Here is a 17,482-nt window from a genome sequence, read left to right as displayed (position 1 = left end):
CAGTCCAGCTGAAAGTAGTCCTTTCAGCAGTGCAGCAGTCCTTCTTGCTGCCAGAGTAACCACAGGTGTACTGAAGAGGTAGTGCCTGAGGTCCAGTATTTATAGCTAGTGCTGTTCCTCTGAAAGGTGGGAGAAGCTTCTGGAGGATTCCCTTTTAAGTCTCCTGTCATCTTACCTTTCTTGTCCTGACTCCTGACTAACTACAAGTAATATGCAGACCTTTGTGTAGAGGTAGAACATAGCCTTTTCAAGTGTAAGTAAGGCTGTACCAAGCTCTGCCCTCCGATCCTGCCATTGATGGCCCATTCAGGCACACCAAAGCTTTATATTGTGTGTGGCTGTCTAGGAAGTATACACAAAATCTCAACTGTCAGCTAAACTCAGTCATATGGCCCAGAGACATGCTACAGACATTAAGGCCCTCATTACAACCCAGTTGGTGATAAAGTTGCGATAACACCGCTAGCAGGCCGGCGGTAAAAAAAATGGAATCATGACCACGGCAGAAAACGCCAACACAAACAGCCACTTTAACACACCGACCGCTACGGCAGTAGCAATAAACACCGCGGCGGTAACCGCCAACAGCCAGGTGGAAGACATTGTACCACCCACTGCATTACAACACGCCTATCCGCTAGCTGTTCCGGGGCAGTACCAACACCATCAAAAGCACGGCGGAAACAGTACTCTCAAGGGAAACAACTCACCTCTCGAAACTCAAGGAAGAACCACGACGCCATGGAGCCCGAGCTGCACTTTTTCCCAATGCTGGTGTACCTTCTCATACACCAGGAACACGAACGCCGGCGAAGATGACCACAGTGAGTACCTCATCTAGCACACAAGGGAGGGGGGAGATAAAAGAGAGTGACACACACACGCAACACGCAACACCCCCACCCCAACACCATACACACAAACAGATACAACAACATTACATATACACCCCTAACCCACAGGAATAACGCAATGACAAAAGGAATTTATTAAATTGAGTGTAATATTATACATTTTGAAAAATACGTTCTTAAAGCAAAAAACAGTATGTACAATATATGCAAAAGGAGGGACAATGCCCACTCCAAAATGTCCGTGGCCCACTGGGCCAAAACACATAGGCCAAGGCCACACTTGACTCCTGCCTCAATACGGAGAGAACACTGCAGGGGCATCAGGTCGAAAACACACAGGCACCTCAGGGGGACAGGGTATGGGGGGCACCTCAGCAGGAAGATGGTACAACGCCACTGGCCTGGAGGGGGCTCCATGCCCACTGCTTGGTCCTGGGGAGTGCAAAACCACAGTCTCTCAGTCTCTCCAATGGGTGGTTTGCCCACTGCTTGGTCCTGGGGAGTGCAAAGCCACAGTCTCTCTAGTGGGTGGTCTGCCCACTGCTTGATCCTAGGGAGTGCAAAGCCACAGTCTCTCTAGTGGGCGGGTTGCCTACTGCTTGGTCCTGGGGAGTGCAAAGCCACAGTCTCTCTAGTGGGTGGGTTGCCCACTGCTTGGTCCTGGAGAGTGCAAAGCCAAAGTCTCTCCAGGAGATGTTTTCTTCCACTGGTTCTATAGGGGGCCTTGTGCCCAGAGTGCTTCATCCTGGCAAGGAGGGGGTAAGTGGATGCCTTCTTCCACTGGTTCAGGAGGGGGCCTTGTGCCCAGTGTGCTTCATCCTGGCAAGGAGGGGCTGAGTGGATGCCTTCTTCCACTGGTTCTGGAGGGGGTCTTGTGCCCAGTGTGCTTCATCCTGGCAAGGAGGGGCTGAGTGGATGCCTTCTTCCACTGTTTCTGGAGGGGGCCTTGTGCCCTGTGTGCTTCATCCTGGATGGGGCAAGGTCACAGTCTCTTGCCTGTGTGACGGGTGCCTCCTTGGAGCCTCTCACACCTGCAGTGGCTGCAGAAACCACAGTGGCCGTGGACTGGGTGGCTGAGATGCTGGGCTGGGTTCTGGCCACCCTGGCCAAAAGTGAAGGATGGGGGGGAGGGGTAGGGAATAGGTCAAGGGTGGGGAGGAAAAGCTTCTTAGGGACACTGGGGCGGGAAGAGGGTGAAGGTTTGAGAGTGGAGGAAGAGGAAGTGGTTGTAGGAGGTGTCATTCTGCTGTGTTTGGGTGCAGGTGCATGGGCTGGATGCTGTTGTGAGGTGGATGGCTGTTGTGTGCTTGCGTTTGTGTACTTTGGGAGGAGGGGTCACAGACACAGTGGGAGAGGACACAGGGGACGTGTGCATGGATGTGGGGGTGGTGACTGCCAGTGAGGGGCGTGTAGTTATAGGCGTGCTGGTGATGGAAGTAGTGGATGAGGATGTAGTGCATGCAGGTGTGAGTGGAGACGCTACTGGGAGGGAGGTGGATGAGGAGGAGGAGGGGGACACAGTGGAGGCAGTGGATGTTGGTGTGTCTGCATGTGGATGGTGCTTGTGTGAGTGCTTGTGAGATGAAGTGTGGTGCTTGTGTTTGCCTGAGCGAGTTCTGTGTGTTGATTTGGGTGATTGCTGGTCTGAAGGTGTGCTTGGGATAGGCTGGGGTTGAGGGGATTGGGACTTGGTAGATGAAGTTGGAGGGGAGAGGCTTGAGACAGGGACAATGGCTGCCATCAGTGCATTGGCGGGAGCCTGGAATGCTCTCTGTTGGGCCGCCACGCCAGAGTGAATGCCCTCCAGGTATGCATTTGTTTGTTGCAAATGCCCTGCTACACCCTGGATGGCATTCAGTATGGTTGACTGCCCAACAGAGAGGGTTCTCAGGAGGTCAATAGCCTCCTCACTGAGGGCAGCAGGGCTGACTGGGGCAGGGCCTGAGGTGCCTAGGGTGAAGGAGATGCCCACCCTCCTGGGTGAGCGGGCGCGGAAAACTCGCTGAGAGGCTGCTGGGAGGGCGGTGCTGGTACGGGGGTGGTGGATGTACGTGTAGTTGGGGTGGCCACAGAGGTGTCCGCCACCGCCAGGGAACTGCCATTGGAGGATTTGTTGCTGTCTGTAATGTCCCCTCCTGTCTCCGTCGTGGTGCTCCCGTCGCCCTCCATCCCACTGGTGCCCTCACTGTCGGTGGATTCGGCCTCCAGGCCCATGTGAGATGCAGCTCCCTCTGTCAATGGTGCCTCTGCTCCTCTGCCAGATGATGCTAGTGCACACACGGAGAGGGTGACAAAACAAAAAGGGGGGGAGAGACAGAGGATACACTTGGTCAATGCCAGCAACAACACTACCGTTGGCATACAAAATTCACAGGGAACAGCCCTATGCACTAGGCCATGCACTACCAGTTACAATGCTAGTCACCAGGCAATGGGGTACAATGACTAACGCCATTAGCTGCACACCTGAAACCCACAGGACCCTGCCCAGTAGTAGATGTCTACTACCATTATTGGGGTTGGAGTGCATCTGACCTTGCCCATCATTGAATATACCCTGCCATGTTCGCCCTGACCTAGGGGCATGCACAGCCCACATCCCCCACCCAGGTAATACCTTAACGCGCACAAAGTCATGATTCAGAATCTGTACTCACCCCCTTGTGGCTGCTGTGATGCCTTCTAGAGCACATCCAACTTCGGATAGGCCACCGCCAGGATACGCAACATCAGGGGGGTCAGGGTACGACGGGCACCCCTTTCTCATTGGGAGGCCAGCCCCAGTTGGGCCTCAGCCGTCTTCCTTGACCAGCAGCGCAGGTCCTCCCACCGTTTATGGCAGTGGGTGCTCCGCCTCTCAAAGACCCCCAGGGTCCGCACCTCCTTGGTGATGGCACGCCAGGTAGCCTTTTTCTGATGGGCGCTGACCTGCAGAAAAAAATAGCAGAAAAAGTATTAGTCATATCGTCCAGACTGTTATACTCATGGCCCAACATATCCCCCCCATCCCCCTATGCACATACATTGTCCACCATACATGCAGCACTCTGCCCAGGACCCCTCAGACCCCACCCTACACGAGGCTTACACACACAGCAATCCATACATTCATGGCCCACGCATCATGCTCACAGTGTACTCACCTGTTTGTCTGGAGGACCATAGAATAAGGTGTACTAGGGAAGGACCCCATCCACCAGTCTCTCCAACTCCTCCGAAGTGAAGGCAGGGGCCCTTTCCCCAGACACTCGAGCCATTGTCGCTTCCAGACATAGGTCACAGCAGCACTTGCAGTGTAGGTCCCCTGCTGTTGAAAGTCAGGTAGCAAGTGAGTGAACAGATAGGAAATGTCAGTCACGTCCGCGGCGGTGTGTACAGTCACCACCGGCGTACATCGCCATTGGCTCCTGGAACCCATAGGGCCAAATGATAACCAATGCGGTGTTGCGCGGCGATAATATGGGAATTAGGTCAAATGGTAGAGCAGTTGTTTAGTTGAAGAGTGTGGGATCAATGCTCCCTTTTTCCAAGGTTTACTTTCTAAATTGCCTTTATTTGCTATTCAATATTTGTCATCTCAAGGTGTGGTCGCTCCATTCATTTTATGAAAATAGGAAACATCTGCCTTTCTTTAACTTAAATGTGACAGACAAACACTAAGCATTTGGAAAATTACCCAGGTCATTATATATACGTAATGCTGAAAGTGCAAAAGTTTAATTCGGGACACCTGAAAAAGGGAAGTGTGGGGGGACAGAAAGGGGGCATAGCCAATCGAGCCACCACGAACATAGCAACCCTAGTTGTTATTGTTTTTAACAAACTCAAACCAAAAATAAATTGCATCAAAGAAACACACAGTCGCTCTCCTAGCATAATTAATTGCTTACAGAAGGACTGTATTTTAAGATTTCTTAAACTGGCAAAAGAGAACTATGGTTATTCAACAAGTTTAATGGCACACAGTAGTGTTAAGTTAACTCTGGTGCTTAATGCAACACAGTTCTTCTCAGGGTGAAGTCACAAGCAAATTCTAAATTAACCTGTGCTCAACCCTCGGGTAGCATGGCACAGAATGGTCAAGCTTAAATCAAAGGCAATTGTTAAAGTATTTGTGAAACACGTCAAACAGTAACAGAGTGAAAACACACCACAAAAGGACCCCACATCAGTTTAGAAAAACAGTCATTTGTAATAAATAAAACAAGACCAAAACAACAAAATCCCAATCAGTAGAACCGGAGATATATAATTTAAAAAATACACCCAAAAAGCACAAACAGCCAACTGTGGAAATCTGGTCACACCGGACTGGGACAAAGTCACAAGTTCAGGCCAACGGTGATGGAATGCTGGGGGGCTACAGGGACCCAGTTAGGGCAGTTTAACAAGAGTTCTTTAAATCTTGGTTTGCAGAGCATTGTGAGGTCCCAAGACGAGGATGTGTCATGCAGTGGAGTTGATGCATCAGATCCAAACAGCAGTAAAGCTGAGATGCAAGGTTCTGCGTCATTGTCAAGGATCTTATCAATAAAGGCTTGCGATGCAAAGTTCAATGTCGATGCAAGGTCCTGCGTTGTTGTTGAGGATCCCATCGACGAGGGCTTGCAATGCGAAGTCCAGCATCGAGGATGTGCTACGCATTCACACAGTCGAGTGGTCTAGATGATGCATCACTTCTGAGGAACGGCAAGGTTGCACTGTAAGAGCCTGCGCTGTGGTCCAAGCTGCAGTCGATAAGAGATGAGCGGGCCTGTGTCTTGAAAGCTTCGCAAAGGTGGGGATTCCGGTGCAGCTTCAGCTGTGGATAAAGGTGATGCGACAGTTCTCCTAGGCCCACAGATGGGCTGAATGAACTTCTTCAGGCCCACTTCCAAGTGTCCAGGACTGGCGTGCCACCACTTGACACAGTATCACAGATGGTAGACTCCATGTGCTTGGCTCAAGGTCATTGGAGCCTTCTGTCCCTGAGGATCTAGTCAGAAGGCCAGCCAACTAGCCCTTGGAGTCACGCTGAGGTCCTGAGTGCAACAGATGCAGGTGCACTCCTACTTGCCAAGGCAAGAAGGTAGCGGGCAGTAGGTAAGAACAGCAAGGCAGCAGTCCAGGAAGGCACTAGCCCGGCAGGGCATCAGTCCAGCTGAAAGTAGTCCTTTCAGCAGTGCAGCAGTCCTTCTTGCTGCCAGAGTAACCACAGGTGTACTGAAGAGGTAGTGCCTGAGGTCCAGTATTTATAGCTAGTGCTGTTCCTCTGAAAGGTGGGAGAAGCTTCTGGAGGATTCCCTTTTAAGTCTCCTGTCATCTTACCTTTCTTGTCCTGACTCCTGACTAACTACAAGTAATATGCAGACCTTTGTGTAGAGGTAGAACATAGCCTTTTCAAGTGTAAGTAAGGCTGTACCAAGCTCTGCCCTCCGATCCTGCCATTGATGGCCCATTCAGGCACACCAAAGCTTTATATTGTGTGTGGCTGTCTAGGAAGTATACACAAAATCTCAACTGTCAGCTAAACTCAGTCATATGGCCCAGAGACATGCTACAGACATTAAGGCCCTCATTACAACCCAGTTGGTGATAAAGTTGCGATAACACCGCTAGCAGGCCGGCGGTAAAAAAAATGGAATCATGACCACAGCAGAAAACGCCAACACAAACAGCCACTTTAACACACCGACTGCTACGGCAGTAGCAATAAACACCGCGGCTGTAACCGCCAACAGCCAGGTGGAAGACATTGTACCACCCACTGCATTACAACACGCCTATCCGCTAGCTGTTCCGGGGCAGTACCAACACCATCAAAAGCACGGCGGAAACAGTACTCTCAAGGGAAACAACTCACCTCTCGAAACTCAAGGAAGAACCACGACGCCATGGAGCCCGAGCTGCACTTTTTCCCAATGCTGGTGTACCTTCTCATACACCAGGAACACGAACGCCGGCGAAGACGACCACAGTGAGTACCTCATCTAGCACACAAGGGAGGGGGGAGATAAAAGAGAGTGACACACACACGCAACACGCAACACCCCCACCCCAACACCATACACACAAACAGATACAACAACATTACATATACACCCCTAACCCACAGGAATAACGCAATGACAAAAGGAATTTATTAAATTGAGTGTAATATTATACATTTTGAAAAATACGTTCTTAAAGCAAAAAACAGTATGTACAATATATGCAAAAGGAGGGACAATGCCCACTCCAAAATGTCCGTGGCCCACTGGGCCAAAACACATAGGCCAAGGCCACACTTGACTCCTGCCTCAATACGGAGAGAACACTGCAGGGGCATCAGGTCGAAAACACACAGGCACCTCAGGGGGACAGGGTATGGGGGGCACCTCAGCAGGAAGATGGTACAACGCCACTGGCCTGGAGGGGGCTCCATGCCCACTGCTTGGTCCTGGGGAGTGCAAAACCACAGTCTCTCAGTCTCTCCAATGGGTGGTTTGCCCACTGCTTGGTCCTGGGGAGTGCAAAGCCACAGTCTCTCTAGTGGGTGGTCTGCCCACTGCTTGATCCTAGGGAGTGCAAAGCCACAGTCTCTCTAGTGGGCGGGTTGCCTACTGCTTGGTCCTGGGGAGTGCAAAGCCACAGTCTCTCTAGTGGGTGGGTTGCCCACTGCTTGGTCCTGGAGAGTGCAAAGCCAAAGTCTCTCCAGGAGATGTTTTCTTCCACTGGTTCTATAGGGGGCCTTGTGCCCAGAGTGCTTCATCCTGGCAAGGAGGGGGTAAGTGGATGCCTTCTTCCACTGGTTCAGGAGGGGGCCTTGTGCCCAGTGTGCTTCATCCTGGCAAGGAGGGGCTGAGTGGATGCCTTCTTCCACTGGTTCTGGAGGGGGTCTTGTGCCCAGTGTGCTTCATCCTGGCAAGGAGGGGCTGAGTGGATGCCTTCTTCCACTGTTTCTGGAGGGGGCCTTGTGCCCTGTGTGCTTCATCCTGGATGGGGCAAGGTCACAGTCTCTTGCCTGTGTGACGGGTGCCTCCTTGGAGCCTCTCACACCTGCAGTGGCTGCAGAAACCACAGTGGCCGTGGACTGGGTGGCTGAGATGCTGGGCTGGGTTCTGGCCACCCTGGCCAGAAGTGAAGGATGGGGGGGAGGGGTAGGGAATAGGTCAAGGGTGGGGAGGAAAAGCTTCTTAGGGACACTGGGGCGGGAAGAGGGTGAAGGTTTGAGAGTGGAGGAAGAGGAAGTGGTTGTAGGAGGTGTCAGTCTGCTGTGTTTGGGTGCAGGTGCATGGGCTGGATGCTGTTGTGAGGTGGATGGCTGTTGTGTGCTTGCGTTTGTGTACTTTGGGAGGAGGGGTCACAGACACAGTGGGAGAGGACACAGGGGACGTGTGCATGGATGTGGGGGTGGTGACTGCCAGTGAGGGGCGTGTAGTTATAGGCGTGCTGGTGATGGAAGTAGTGGATGAGGATGTAGTGCATGCAGGTGTGAGTGGAGACGCTACTGGGAGGGAGGTGGATGAGGAGGAGGAGGGGGACACAGTGGAGGCAGTGGATGTTGGTGTGTCTGCATGTGGATGGTGCTTGTGTGAGTGCTTGTGAGATGAAATGTGGTGCTTGTGTTTGCCTGAGCGAGTTCTGTGTGTTGATTTGGGTGATTGCTGGTCTGAAGGTGTGCTTGGGATAGGCTGGGGTTGAGGGGATTGGGACTTGGTAGATGAAGTTGGAGGGGAGAGGCTTGAGACAGGGACAATGGCTGCCATCAGTGCATTGGCGGGAGCCTGGAATGCTCTCTGTTGGGCCGCCACGCCAGAGTGAATGCCCTCCAGGTATGCATTTGTTTGTTGCAAATGCCCTGCTACACCCTGGATGGCATTCAGTATGGTTGACTGCCCAACAGAGAGGGTTCTCAGGAGGTCAATAGCCTCCTCACTGAGGGCAGCAGGGCTGACTGGGGCAGGGCCTGAGGTGCCTAGGGTGAAGGAGATGCCCACCCTCCTGGGTGAGCGGGCGCGGAAAACTCGCTGAGAGGCTGCTGGGAGGGCGGTGCTGGTACGGGGGTGGTGGATGTACGTGTAGTTGGGGTGGCCACAGAGGTGTCCGCCACCGCCAGGGAACTGCCATTGGAGGATTTGTTGCTGTCTGTAATGTCCCCTCCTGTCTCCGTCGTGGTGCTCCCGTCGCCCTCCATCCCACTGGTGCCCTCACTGTCGGTGGATTCAGCCTCCAGGCCCATGTGAGATGCAGCTCCCTCTGTCAATGGTGCCTCTGCTCCTCTGCCAGATGATGCTAGTGCACACACGGAGAGGGTGACAAAACAAAAAGGGGGGGAGAGACAGAGGATACACTTGGTCAATGCCAGCAACAACACTACCGTTTGCATACAAAATTCACAGGGAACAGCCCTATGCACTAGGCCATGCACTACCAGTTACAATGCTAGTCACCAGGCAATGGGGTACAATGACTAACGCCATTAGCTGCACACCTGAAACCCACAGGACCCTGCCCAGTAGTAGATGTCTACTACCATTATTGGGGTTGGAGTGCATCTGACCTTGCCCATCATTGAACATACCCTGCCATGTTCGCCCTGACCTAGGGGCATGCACAGCCCACATCCCCCACCCAGGTAATACCTTAACGCGCACAAAGTCATGATTCAGAATCTGTACTCACCCCCTTGTGGCTGCTGTGATGCCTTCTAGAGCACATCCAACTTCGGATAGGCCACCGCCAGGATACGCAACATCAGGGGGGTCAGGGTACGACGGGCACCCCTTTCTCATTGGGAGGCCAGCCCCAGTTGGGCCTCAGCCGTCTTCCTTGACCAGCAGCGCAGGTCCTCCCACCGTTTATGGCAGTGGGTGCTCCGCCTCTCAAAGACCCCCAGGGTCCGCACCTCCTTGGTGATGGCACGCCAGGTAGCCTTTTTCTGATGGGCGCTGACCTGCAGAAAAAAATAGCAGAAAAAGTATTAGTCATATCGTCCAGACTGTTATACTCATGGCCCAACATATCCCCCCCATCCCCCTATGCACATACATTGTCCACCATACATGCAGCACTCTGCCCAGGACCCCTCAGACCCCACCCTACACGAGGCTTACACACACAGCAATCCATACATTCATGGCCCACGCATCATGCTCACAGTGTACTCACCTGTTTGTCTGGAGGACCATAGAATAAGGTGTACTAGGGAAGGACCCCATCCACCAGTCTCTCCAACTCCTCCGAAGTGAAGGCAGGGGCCCTTTCCCCAGACACTCGAGCCATTGTCGCTTCCAGACATAGGTCACAGCAGCACTTGCAGTGTAGGTCCCCTGCTGTTGAAAGTCAGGTAGCAAGTGAGTGAACAGATAGGAAATGTCAGTCACGTCCGCGGCGGTGTGTACAGTCACCACCGGCGTACATCGCCATTGGCTCCTGGAACCCATAGGGCCAAATGATAACCAATGCGGTGTTGCGCGGCGATAATATGGGAATTAGGTCAAATGGTAGAGCAGTTGTTTAGTTGAAGAGTGTGGGATCAATGCTCCCTTTTTCCAAGGTTTACTTTCTAAATTGCCTTTATTTGCTATTCAATATTTGTCATCTCAAGGTGTGGTCGCTCCATTCATTTTATGAAAATAGGAAACATCTGCCTTTCTTTAACTTAAATGTGACAGACAAACACTAAGCATTTGGAAAATTACCCAGGTCATTATATATACGTAATGCTGAAAGTGCAAAAGTTTAATTCGGGACACCTGAAAAAGGGAAGTGTGGGGGGACAGAAAGGGGGCATAGCCAATCGAGCCACCACGAACATAGCAACCCTAGTTGTTATTGTTTTTAACAAACTCAAACCAAAAATAAATTGCATCAAAGAAACACACAGTCGCTCTCCTAGCATAATTAATTGCTTACAGAAGGACTGTATTTTAAGATTTCTTAAACTGGCAAAAGAGAACTATGGTTATTCAACAAGTTTAATGGCACACAGTAGTGTTAAGTTAACTCTGGTGCTTAATGCAACACAGTTCTTCTCAGGGTGAAGTCACAAGCAAATTCTAAATTAACCTGTGCTCAACCCTCGGGTAGCATGGCACAGAATGGTCAAGCTTAAATCAAAGGCAATTGTTAAAGTATTTGTGAAACACGTCAAACAGTAACAGAGTGAAAACACACCACAAAAGGACCCCACATCAGTTTAGAAAAACAGTCATTTGTAATAAATAAAACAAGACCAAAACAACAAAATCCCAATCAGTAGAACCGGAGATATATAATTTAAAAAATACACCCAAAAAGCACAAACAGCCAACTGTGGAAATCTGGTCACACCGGACTGGGACAAAGTCACAAGTTCAGGCCAACGGTGATGGAATGCTGGGGGGCTACAGGGACCCAGTTAGGGCAGTTTAACAAGAGTTCTTTAAATCTTGGTTTGCAGAGCATTGTGAGGTCCCAAGACGAGGATGTGTCATGCAGTGGAGTTGATGCATCAGATCCAAACAGCAGTAAAGCTGAGATGCAAGGTTCTGCGTCATTGTCAAGGATCTTATCAATAAAGGCTTGCGATGCAAAGTTCAATGTCGATGCAAGGTCCTGCGTTGTTGTTGAGGATCCCTATCGACGAGGGCTTGCAATGCGAAGTCCAGCATCGAGGATGTGCTACGCATTCACACAGTCGAGTGGTCTAGATGATGCATCACTTCTGAGGAACTGCAAGGTTGCACTGTAAGAGCCTGCGCTGTGGTCCAAGCTGCAGTCGATAAGAGATGAGCGGGCCTGTGTCTTGAAAGCTTTGCAAAGGTGGGGATTCCGGTGCAGCTTCAGCTGTGGATAAAGGTGATGCATCAGTTCGCCTAGGCCCACAGATGGGCTGAATGAACTTCTTCAGGCCCACTTCCAAGTGTCCAGGACTGGCGTGCCACCACTTGACACGTTATCACAGATGGTAGACTCCATGTGCTTGGCTCAAGGTCATTGGAGCCTTCTGTCCCTGAGGATCTAGTCAGAAGGCCAGCCAACTAGCCCTTGGAGTCACGCTGAGGTCCTGAGTTCAACAGATGCAGGTCCACTCCTTCTTGCCAAGGCAAGAAGGTAGCGGGCAGTAGGTAAGAACAGCAAGGCAGCAGTCCAGGAAGGCACTAGCCCGGCAGGGCATCAGTCCAGCAGAGTGGTAGTCCTTTCAGCAGTGCAGCAGTCCTTCTTGCTGCCAGAGTAACCACAGGTGTACTGAAGAGGTAGTGCCTGAGGTCCAGTATTTATAGCTAGTGCTGTTCCTCTGAAAGGTGGGAGAAGCTTCTGGAGGATTCCCTTTTAAGTCTCCTGTCATCTTACCTTTCTTGTCCTGACTCCAGACTAACTACAAGTAATATGCAGACCTTTGTGTAGAGGTAGAACATAGCCTATTCAAGTGTAAGTAAGGCTGTACCAAGCTCTGCCCTCCGATCCTGCCATTGATGGCCCATTCAGGCACACCAAAGCTTTATATTGTGTGTGGCTGTCTAGGAAGTATACACAAAATCTCAACTGTCAGCTAAACTCAGTCATATGGCCCAGAGACATGCTACAGACATTACGGCCCTCATTACAACCCTGGCAGTTGGTGATAAAGTTGCGATAACACCGCTAGCAGGCCGGCGGTAAACAAAATGGAATCATGACCACGGCGGAAAACGCCAACACAAACAGCCACTTTAACACACCGACCGCCACGGCGGTAGCAATAAACACCGCGGCGGTAACCGCCAACAGGCAGGTGGAAGACAATCTACCACCCACTGCATTACAACACGCCTATCCGCTAGCTGTTCCGGGGCAGGACCAACACCCTCAAAAGCACGGCGGAAACAGTACTCTCAAGGGAAACAACTCACCTCTCGAAACTCAAGGAAGAACCACGACGCCATGGAGCCCGAGCTGCACTTTTTCCCAAAGCTGGTGTACCTTCTCATACACCAGGAGCACGAACGCCGGCGAAGACGACCACAGTGAGTACCTCACCTAGTACACAAGGGAGGGGGGAGATAAAAGAGAGTGACACACACACGCAACACGCAACACCCCCACCCCAACACCATACACACAAACAGATGCAACAACATTACATATACACCCCTAACCCACAGGAATAACGCAATGACAAAAGGAATTTATTAAATTGAATGTAATATTATACATTTTGAAAAATACGTTCTTAAAGCAAAAAACAGTATGTACAATATATGCAAAAGGAGGGACAATGCCCACTCCAAAATGTCCGTGGCCCACTGGGCCAAAACACATAGGCCAAGGCCACACTTGACTCCTGCCTCAATACGCAGAGAACACTGCAGGGGCATCAGGTCGAAAACACACAGGCACCTCAGGTGGACAGGGTATGGGGGGCACCTCAGCCGGAAGATGGTACAACGCCACTGGCCTGGAGGGGGCTCCATGCCCACTGCTTGGTCCTGGGGAGTGCAAAACCACAGTCTCTCAGTCTCTCCAATGGGTGGTTTGCCCACTGCTTGGTCCTGGGGAGTGCAAAGCCACAGTCTCTCTAGTGGGTGGTCTGCCCACTGCTTGATCCTAGGGAGTGCAAAGCCACAGTCTCTCTAGTGGGTGGGTTGCCTACTGCTTGGTCCTGGGGAGTGCAAAGCCACAGTCTCTCTAGTGGGTGGGTTGCCCACTGCTTGGACCTGGGGAGTGCAAAGCCACAGTCTCTCTAGTGGGTTGGATGCCCACTGCTTGGTCCTGGAGAGTGCAAAGCCAAGGTCTCTCCAGGAGATGTTTTCTTCCACTGGTTCTATAGGGGGCCTTGTGCCCAGAGTGCTTCATCCTGGCAAGGAGGGGGTGAGTGGATGCCTTCTTCCACTGGTTCAGGAGGGGGCCTTGTGCCCAGTGTGCTTCATCCTGGCAAGGAGGGGCTGAGTGGTTGCCTTCTTCCACTGGTTCTGGAGGGGGTCTTGTGCCCAGTGTGCTTCATCCTGGCAAGGAGGGGCTGAGTGGATGCCTTCTTCCACTGTTTCTGGAGGGGGCCTTGTGCCCAGTGTGCTTCATCCTGGATGGGGCAAGGTCACAGTCTCTTGCCTGTGTGACGGGTGCCTCCTTGGAGCCTCTCACACCTGCAGTGGCTGCAGAAACCACAGTGGCCGTGGACTGGGTGGCTGAGATGCTGGGCTGGGTTCTGGCCACCCTGGCCAGAAGTGAAGGATGGGGGGGAGGGGTAGGGAATAGGTCAAGGGTGGGGAGGAAAAGCTTCTTAGGGACACTGGGGCGGGAAGAGGGTGAAGGTTTGAGAGTGGAGGAAGAGGAAGTGGTTGTAGGAGGTGTCAGTCTGCTGTGTTTGGGTGCAGGTGCATGGGCTGGATGCTGTTGTGAGGTGGATGGCTGTTGGGTGTCTGTGTGCTTGCGTTTGTGTACTTTGGGAGGAGGGGTCACAGACACAGTGGGAGAGGACACAGGGGACGTGTGCATGGATGTGGGGGTGGTGACTGCCAGTGAGGGGCGTGTAGTTATAGGCGTGCTGGTGATGGAAGTAGTAGATGAGGATGTAGTGCATGCAGGTGTGAGTGGAGACGCTACTGGGAGGGAGGTGGACGAGGAGGAGGAGGGGGACACAGTGGAGGCAGTGGATGTTGGTGTGTCTGCATGTGGATGGTGCTTGTGTGAGTGCTTGTGAGATGAAGTGTGGTGCTTGTGTTTGCCTGAGCAAGTTCTGTGTGTTGATTTGGGTGATTGCTGGTCTGAAGGTGTGCTTGGAATAGGCTGGGGTTGAGGGGATTGGGACTGGGTAGTGGAAGTTGGAGGGGGAGGCTTGAGACAGGGACAATGGCTGCCATCAGTGCATTGGCGGGAGCCTGGAATGCTCTCTGTTGGGCCGCCACGCCAGAGTGAATGCCCTTCAGGTATGCATTTGTTTGTTGCAAATGCCCTGCTACACCCTGGATGGCACACAGGGGTGTCTGCCACCGCCAGGGAACTGCCATTGGCGGATTTGTTGCTGTCTGTAATGTCCCCTCCTGTCTCCGTCGTGGTGCTCCTGTCGCCCTCCGTCCCACTGGTGCCCTCACTGTTGGTGGATTCGGCCTCCAGGCCCATGTGAGATGCAGCTCCCTCTGTCACTGGTGCCACTGCTCCTCTGCCAGATGATGCTAGTGCACACACGGAGACAAAACAAAAAGGGGGGGAGAGACAGAGAATACACTTGGTCAATGCCAGCAACAACACTACCGTTGGCGTACAAAATTCACAGGGAACAGCCCTATGCACTAGGCCATTCTTTACCAGTTACAATGCTAGTCACCAGGCAATGGGGTACAATGACTAACGCCATTAGCTGCACACCTGAAACCCACAGGACCCTGCCCAGTAGTAGATGTCTACTACCATTATTGGGGTTGGAGTGCATCTGACCTTGCCCATCATTGAACATACCCTGCCATGTTCGCCCTGACCTAGGGGCATGCACAGCCCACATCCCCCACCCAGATAATACCTTAATGCGCACAAAGTCATGATTCAGAATCTGTACTCACCCCCTTGTGGCTGCTGTGATGCCTTCAAGAGCACATCCAACTCCGGATAGGCCACCGCCAGGATACGGAACATCAGGGGAGTCAGGGTACTACGGGCACCCCTTTCTCATTGGGAGGCCAGCCCCAGCTGGGCCTCAGCCGTCTTCCTTGACCAGCAGCGCAGGTCCTCCCACCGTTTATGGCAGTGGGTGCTCCGCCTGTCAAAGACCCCCAGGATCCGCTCCTCCTTGGCGATGGCACGCCAGGTACCCTTTTTCTGATGGGCGCTGACCAGCAGAAAAAAATAGCAGAAAAGATATTAGTCATATCGTCCAGACTGTTATACTCATGGCCCAACATATCCCGCCATCCCCCTATGCACATACATTGCCCACCATACATGCAGCACTCTGCCAGGACCCCTCAGACCCCATCCTACACGAGGCTTACACACACAGCAATCCATACATTCATGGCCCACGCATCATGCTCACAGTGTACTCACCTGTTTGTCTGGAGGACCATAGAGTAAGGTGTACTGGGGAAGGACCCCATCCACCAGTCTCTCCAACTCCTCCGAAGTGAAGGCAGGGGCCCTTTCCCCAGACACTCAAGCCATTGTCGCTTCCAGACATAGGTCACAGCAGCACTTGCAGTGTAGGTCCTCTCCTGTTGAAAGTCAGGTAGCAAGTGAGTGAACAGATAGGAAATGTCAGTCACGTCCGCGGCGGTGTGTACAGTCACCACCGGCGTACATCGCCATTGGCTCCTGGAACCCATAGGGCCAAATGATAACCAATGCGGTGTTGCGCGGCGATCATCGACCGCCAACCGCAATGGAGCACAACGCCAGCAGAATTACCTCATTTCCGCTTGTCCCTCCTCAAAGGTCAGGCAGCCGCCATTTCAGGGGGGCACAGGCCATGGCACCTATCTGCGTCACAGCAGACATTGGCACATCAACTGACTTCCGAATTCACATACTGTTTCTGTAAAGAAAAAATTGCACATTAATGTTGGAATATGTGTGTATATGACCTTCTCCTCACCGTTTTTTACCCTAGTGTTCAACCACTGAGGATGAATAGGAGATGGAGACATTCCCCGTGTACAGACCCCTGATGGACCTGACAACAATGGAGGACAGGCACATTAGCTGACCTACAGACTTGATAGGGCCACAATCCAAGAACTGTGTGCCTAATTGGAGCCAGACCTGATCTCAGCTATCCGCCACCCCACAGATATCCCCCCTCTAGTGCTGGTCTTGTCAGTGCTCCATTTCCCTGCAAGTGGTTCCTTCCAAGCAACAGTAGCCAAGGCATCAGGGATGTCACAGCCTATGTTCTCAAACATGCTGACCAGAGTGTTGTCTGCTCTGCTGAAACACATGCGCAGCTACATTGTATTCCCCAGGTGGAGGATTTAGCCACAGTGAACGCTGACTTCTATACACTGGGACATATCCTCAACATCATTGGTACCATGGATGGTACACATATTGCACCTCCCCCCCCCCGGAGAAATGAACAAGTGTTCAGAAATAGAAAAATCTTTCACTCTCTGAATGTGCAGATGGTGTGTTTGGCAGACCAGTACATCTCCCATGTGAATTCCAAGTATCCTGGGTCTGTGCATGATGCCTTTATCCTGAGGAATAGCAGCATCCCATATGTGATGGCTCAACTCCAGAGGCACCGGGTGTGGCGGATAGGTGAGCCCATGGTCCCCACCTAGTTGATGTAGGTATATGGGTGTGGGTTTGGCCCTCAGGGTGAGTGTGTGGCTAACAGGTATCCCTCGATATTTGCAGGTGACTCTGATTACTCCAACCTCTCATGGCTACTGACCCCAGTGCGGAATACCAGGACAAGGGCAAAGGAATGTTACAATGAGACATATGGGCGAACAAGGAGGATAATTGAGCGTACCTTTGGCCTCCTGAAGGCCAGATTCCAGTGCCTCCATCTGACAGGTGGATCCCTCTACTACTCACCCAAAAAGGTGTGCCAGATCATCTTTGCATGTTGCACAACCTATCCTTGAGACGCCAGGTGCCTTTTCTGCAGGAGGATGAGCCTGGAGATGGTTGTGTGGCAGTGGTGGAGCCTGTGGACAGTGACGAAGGGGAGGCAGAGGAAGAAGATGTGGCAACAGAACTAAACTAATTCA

The sequence above is a fragment of the Pleurodeles waltl genome, chromosome 2_2 (assembly GCF_031143425.1).
Source record: "Pleurodeles waltl isolate 20211129_DDA chromosome 2_2, aPleWal1.hap1.20221129, whole genome shotgun sequence".
Lineage (NCBI taxonomy): Eukaryota > Metazoa > Chordata > Amphibia > Caudata > Salamandridae > Pleurodeles > Pleurodeles waltl.
The sequence above is the reverse complement of the archived record's forward strand: the minus strand, read 5'-3'. Positions refer to the sequence as shown.